The sequence below is a fragment of the Lolium rigidum genome, chromosome 2 (genome assembly GCF_022539505.1).
Source record: "Lolium rigidum isolate FL_2022 chromosome 2, APGP_CSIRO_Lrig_0.1, whole genome shotgun sequence".
NCBI classification, from domain to species: Eukaryota; Viridiplantae; Streptophyta; class Magnoliopsida; order Poales; family Poaceae; genus Lolium; species Lolium rigidum.
Genome location: NC_061509.1, coordinates 22,462,687 through 22,468,556, shown reverse-complemented (window position 1 = coordinate 22,468,556; position 5,870 = coordinate 22,462,687). Strand labels below are relative to the sequence as shown.

At 42.5% G+C, this 5,870-nt stretch overlaps 1 long non-coding RNA gene across 1 annotated transcript; it reads right to left on the bottom strand.

Annotated features, from left to right (window-relative positions):
* Positions 1 to 3,449: 3,449 nt before the first annotated feature.
* Positions 3,450 to 5,071, bottom strand: LOC124686081. The gene is made up of 2 exons (XR_006997708.1): positions 4,926 to 5,071; positions 3,450 to 3,753 (listed from the first exon to the last, which is right to left on the bottom strand). It is a non-coding gene; the product is annotated as an uncharacterized LOC124686081 (long non-coding RNA).
* Positions 5,072 to 5,870: the final 799 nt, after the last annotated feature.

Below are 5,870 nucleotides of genomic sequence, written 5' to 3'. Positions count from 1 at the left end.
AGGGGGGCTCCTCTAACATGCTGACCGACACCAAGGCTGCGCCGTTCGGGTACTACGGCGGCAACGATCGTAGACGGTCATGGCTTGGCCCTTGTTGGTCGCCGATGTAGATGGTGATGTCACCGTCGGGGCGACCAAAGGGCACGACAAAGACGCCGTAGCTGTTGACAAAGATGCCGCCGATCCGCGGAGGCGGTGATGAAGCCGGATCCGTGCGGTGTAGACAGTGTAGTAACACCAACACTATCAGACAACCAGCTTATAGAGTATGACGAATTTTCGTTTCAGCCACACCTGATGAGTTTCCTATAAAATTCACTAAACACACGGACAGTAATGAGTACATGTATGACAGCCAACACATGTACCAAAAAAAAATCAAAATGTCTATTGACTTTCCTACTCCTTTGCATATCAGAGACACAAATCAGGTTGCTGGATATGATGTTGCTGATTTCAGTTTGCAGCAATGAATACACAGCAGCCGCATCAGGGCATCAGAAAGGCAGCACACCAAGAACAGCAGCAACAAGCAAAACGGGAGCAACCAGAAATGAGAAACAAAAAAGCAAGAACGGCGGGAAGAGTTACCTTGCTGGCGAATCTGGGCGGGGCGAGCTGAATCCAGATGGGGAGAGGTGAGTCCAGGCGGCGGAGGCTCGATTCCAGGCGACGGAGGCGTGATTCAGGGCGGGGGCGGCACGAATCATGGCGGCGGCGCGCGAGAGCAGTGGCGGCTCGATCCAGTTCCTAGCAAGAATGGATAGAGAGATATAGCTCGGTGGGGGTTAGGGTTTCTAACGCGATTCAAGAGAGGCTCCAATAGAAGATTGAGTTGAGTACCTGCCTCATGGAAGGTGGATCCCGTCAGGAGAGGCTGATCCAATCACGAGCAGGAGGTCCCATCGCGTGGGAACTTCTGTTGCTGCGTTGTGCGATGCGTTTTATTCGCGTCGCTGCCCGCCGCGTGCTACCGCTAGTCCCGCTGCCGCCGCTGGTCGTTGATGTTCGCGATAACTCTTCGTCTCTTCGTCGGCGGGATCGGTAGGGTGTCGACGGGGTATGCGGGGCGCGATGTGGCTGGGAAGGCCGATCTGGGCGGGCCGGCGGGGGTGGGGGCAGGGGCAAGGACGTTGAACCGGGAAGAAGGTGGCGGCGTGCGGGTTTTGCGGAGAGCGGATAGGATCGGGAGTCGGCGCGGTCGAGCAGCGGCGTATGGTTGGGAGACGGCGTGGAAGAAAGCTTCGTGAGATGCAAAGGAGGGACGTTTTTTCTTTTTCAGGGAAGGAGGGAAGGAGGCGACATGGTGGCAGATGTGTTGGGCTTTGGGCCTTTGGCCCATTTCAACGTGAGCGAAGGGCGACGGAGTACGACGAACGGATTGCTGGAGTGGCAGAATAAGGAACATGTTCCTCCTTTTTAAGTAGTGTAGATTTCTATCGCCCCCTCCACAACGAAGAGGTATTGGCAAATCTCAGTCATCCTTGTGTTTTAAGCGCACGTTGGGTTTTGGAGGGGTTGGACCACTGAAGCAGAAGCGTATATGTGCATGTCATTATCAAGGTGACACTTGGAATGTCACACATAACGTTTAACTCAAAATTGTTGCTTCTTGCCAAAAGTAGCCGACTAAGATAAATTGACATTGTATGATGTTCTCTAACATGTAATTGCGGAACAAGATCAGCACAAACATGGATTGATTTGCATGCAATATTAGGTCTCCTGACTTACACAACTATTCCTCGGAGTGCTTAAACAGGATCACTAACCTTCTTGCCAATACGAGAAACTGCAGTCTCCCGTCCAGCCACTTCCCTAGGAGTCGCTGGCTTCCTCTGCAGATGGTGGGTGGGATCTTCACGGTGGCCAGCCTCTCTGCACGGATATCATAGGACCATCGTCCGTTATGAGTAGCCAGTGGATGATGCTTCTATGGAGGACAACAGGCTCGTGTTTGTCTTGGAGCAACCCGAATAGGAGGACATGGTGGCCAGAAGTGGAAGGCCCCCAACCGGTGCCACCGTCCTCCGAGATTTTTGCGGCCTGCCATGTAGCACAAGTGCACATAGGTTACGAGCAGCAAGAAGGAGCAGCCTATGACTGTCCTCTTCGGTGAGTAGAAAGTGAGACACTAATTTTAGGACGGAGGTAGTACATGCTACCAATGACATGTGGGCCGGGTACCCAAATTCATCGGAAAACCTAGGCAGGGAACGGAAACGTGCCCTGAGACAACGGTGGCTGTTAGGTGGTTTACACTGACCTACCAAAAAAAATTAAGAAGGATGCTTGCAAGTTCACATCGACACAGCATGTTTTAAAGGTATACTAGTACAGATACCCGTGCGTTGCCACGGGAAAACAAAACATGAAGAGAGGTGATTTTCATTTTGATAGTCGCCACAAGCACGATGATTTGTAGTTTCGACCCAACTCTATACGTTGATATTTCTATCACTCCTCATAACCCTTCTAAGGACCAATAGCATGTGTTTTTTGTGTCTCTTTTACACCTCTATCTATTCTATAGTGTACAATCTAGCGATTTTCCACCATGTTATACATCTTTGCTTAAGACAATAGGTAATTGCAAATGTGTTGCAAAAGGGTCATAAATACTCTAATGGTTCTACACCAATCATGTCAAACATGTAATCTAAGAATTATTGTACACATCGAATATAATTGTCAAGTTTTGACCACACGCATCATATTGTGTGTAAGTCAAGACCTAGTCACTGAACAGACACTTCGAGAAATAAAACAAGGTTTAGTATGCTCATGCCTTGCGACGGATTTGAATTACACTAAACATCTTCGGTTTGAAGCATATTTGATCTCACCAAAATTTAAATGCACTTACATGTTCTGCTATATAAAAAAATCATTAACAAAAGTAAGAGAAAACCTCACCACTTGCCTTACAATCCTTCTTTGCATCATTGGATATCTAAAGTATAAAATCATCATGCAAAAAATTAACATGAGAAAAGCACTAAATAAAATATATCTTCCTAAATTGCCAAAACATAGCTCAAGGTTTTTTTTCCTGGGAAAACCGTCACAGGAGTTCTACATTGCATTGTAACTACAAGTTAATGCATCGCATACTAAAACTATTTTGCAAGAGAAACAACAGTGAAAATACATGGCTCACAGCAGAGCCATCTGTCCTAATGTTGTTGTTATATTGTTACCTAAGACCAAACTCTGAATGTTTAACTCCCTCTGGATGTTGTTCCTAATAAAAGAAAAAATAGTATTTGAATTTTAGGTCTGAATTCAGCGATCATACTATATTATCTATTAATATAGATTTCACTATCATTGAATACAGATATCATGTAATATTTTCTCTACACAATTCCAATCATTCTCTATTCAGCACTCATCAATAACAACAATCAATAATTTATTCCACCACAAAGCATTTCATAGTAATCAACTAAGCAGACCAATGTATAGTACAAAGTTGATCTAACTGGTACATTCACAAATGTTCATGCATTACAAGCAATCTTCGTTTCACTTGACTATTCCCACTTCAGTACTACACAACACGGTACAACATCATAAAAGATGATCTGATAATTTTACTAACTATCACCTCCTAGCTAGAAGCTTAGTCGTAATCTTTGCAAGCTATCTTCTTCAATCAAGAAGTGGCTTGGTCATGTACATTGGCTTTTTCTAATCTTCTACCAAACTCTATGCATCAGTTTCCTGCCAGTGCCAAGCTTCAGTTTACACCTGCAATTTAAAGGGAGCGAAACATGTGACAAAATGCATACTCGGGGCACTGAACCACTAATTTAAAGCCAGACTCCCAGTTCAGTCAGTCCCACTTCATTACTTCCAAACAAAAACACAATAGTCGCAAGTTGCAAGAGCATTGGTCGTTGTACCCAGCTTGTCAGATGGAAGTAATACAAATGTGTTCATGCCTAATTACTAATGAGGTCTTTACCTATCTGCAAAATCAGTTCACTATGCAAAAAACAACATGAATTCGTGGAAATTCTTCACATCATCTTACCTCAATGATAGATTAAGAGATAACATTTTATATCTTCAGAGTGAACAAAAGTTACAGTCATTGAACACCATGTAGAATTAAATTAAATAGTCAGAGCAGAAAACACAGGTTTAAAATAACATCATGATGCTTTAAAAAAGCATGTGAAAAGAAAAACTGGCTAAATATGATAAAAAAGGAGGCGATAGTACTTGATCTATTGATTTTTCTTTTTCTTCTTCCTTGAGAAATTATCTATTGATCTCTTGGATGTTCTAGTTGTTCAACTGAGAGAACTAAAATGTGGACATAGACATTCTTTTCTTCAAAGTTATTTCAGAAAGTTTACGCTATCCCTAAATCACAAGTCAAGTCAAACTAAATTTAAACAGAAATGAAACTCTATATCTATGTGAAATGAAAAGCTAATGGCATAAATTCTGACCATGGACATCTTTGAACTCGGGATGACAATAGCAGCAAAGAAATCAGAGAAACAATAGGCATTTATTTCAACAGGTTAGGGACACGAGCGAGCATCGTAGCACAAGCTGACACTCAATAGGTGGCCATGATTTGGGTGAGGTACGTAGTTCACAATTATTCACCTCAATGCACTCTCCCAATCTACTTGACTACTGATTAACGCAAGTGTGCATGTTTAGTACTTCTTATGATTTGGTTGCTCACTCCAGATCTCCTCCAATTAAGCATTAGAATGAGATCAACAATCCGCTCAATGGAAATTGACAAAAACTAAGGGATGTCTAAATCTCCTTCCGTAAATCAATCAGCAAAACATAACCACAATAGAGAAGCATGTTCTAATGGAGCCAGACCTATAAATTAGAGCCTTATCCATCCAATAATGGAGAAATTCTTATAAATCAGAGCAAGCTGTGCTCACCCACAGCCACAAACCCCAGATGTTGCCATCATGAAGAATATACCGAAGAATGGGTACCCTGAAACAGAATAAAAATTAAATCATTTTGTTCAGATTTTAGAATTCCCGTACTCGTGTATATATGAGGAATAGGTATCATTCGAGTGCTAAACTACGCAACACTAACATAGGTGTGCTGCAGATGTTGAGCGTGTGGCTGCCGGTCAAGACAAATTTTGGATCCATGTTGAATTTCTAAGTAAATGCATCACTCTGATCACTAACTACCAAACTGATGCGACTGTTGGGATTCAAGCTCCACCATACATTTGTAGAATTGGGAATAGCATAACTCATTTCTGGTTTAACAAAACAATATCAGTTGGTATCAAAACTTCCAATTTCAGCAACATAGTACATTTCCTGGACAGATGAGGGAATGTAGAACCCACATACGTGGGACACTGAAAAGGATGCCAGTGCATATAATTGTTGTGAAAAGTAAGATGTAATCATCGTAGCAAGGTTCTGTATTACTAACCATATGCCATGAAAGTGTTTAGGGTGTTCACAAGGTAAACAAAGCCCTCTGTTACATGTGTGACCTTTTTCATCCTCTATGTCAATGTAGATGAGGTTGTAAGCATACCCAGCGGGCTGAAATGATTAACTAATTCTATTAATTAGTAATAGTTGGTGCTGCCAATCTTCATTTTTATGCCTTTTCAATTAATATCCTGTGTTGTTTATGCATATGCTAATTGTTGAAAGGACCCATCCAGATTGTTCTAATGGCTTCATCCCCGAAGGCACTTGTCTTGGCGTAAGGAAAGGCATACATTATACTAAGAAAACATGTAGTAGGCGTGAATTAGTGCAACATATATGCTATCCCAATGTTAAAATAATTTACTTCAAATGGAACTTTTACGTTCATATGAATTTACTTGGCGTAAGGAAAGGCAT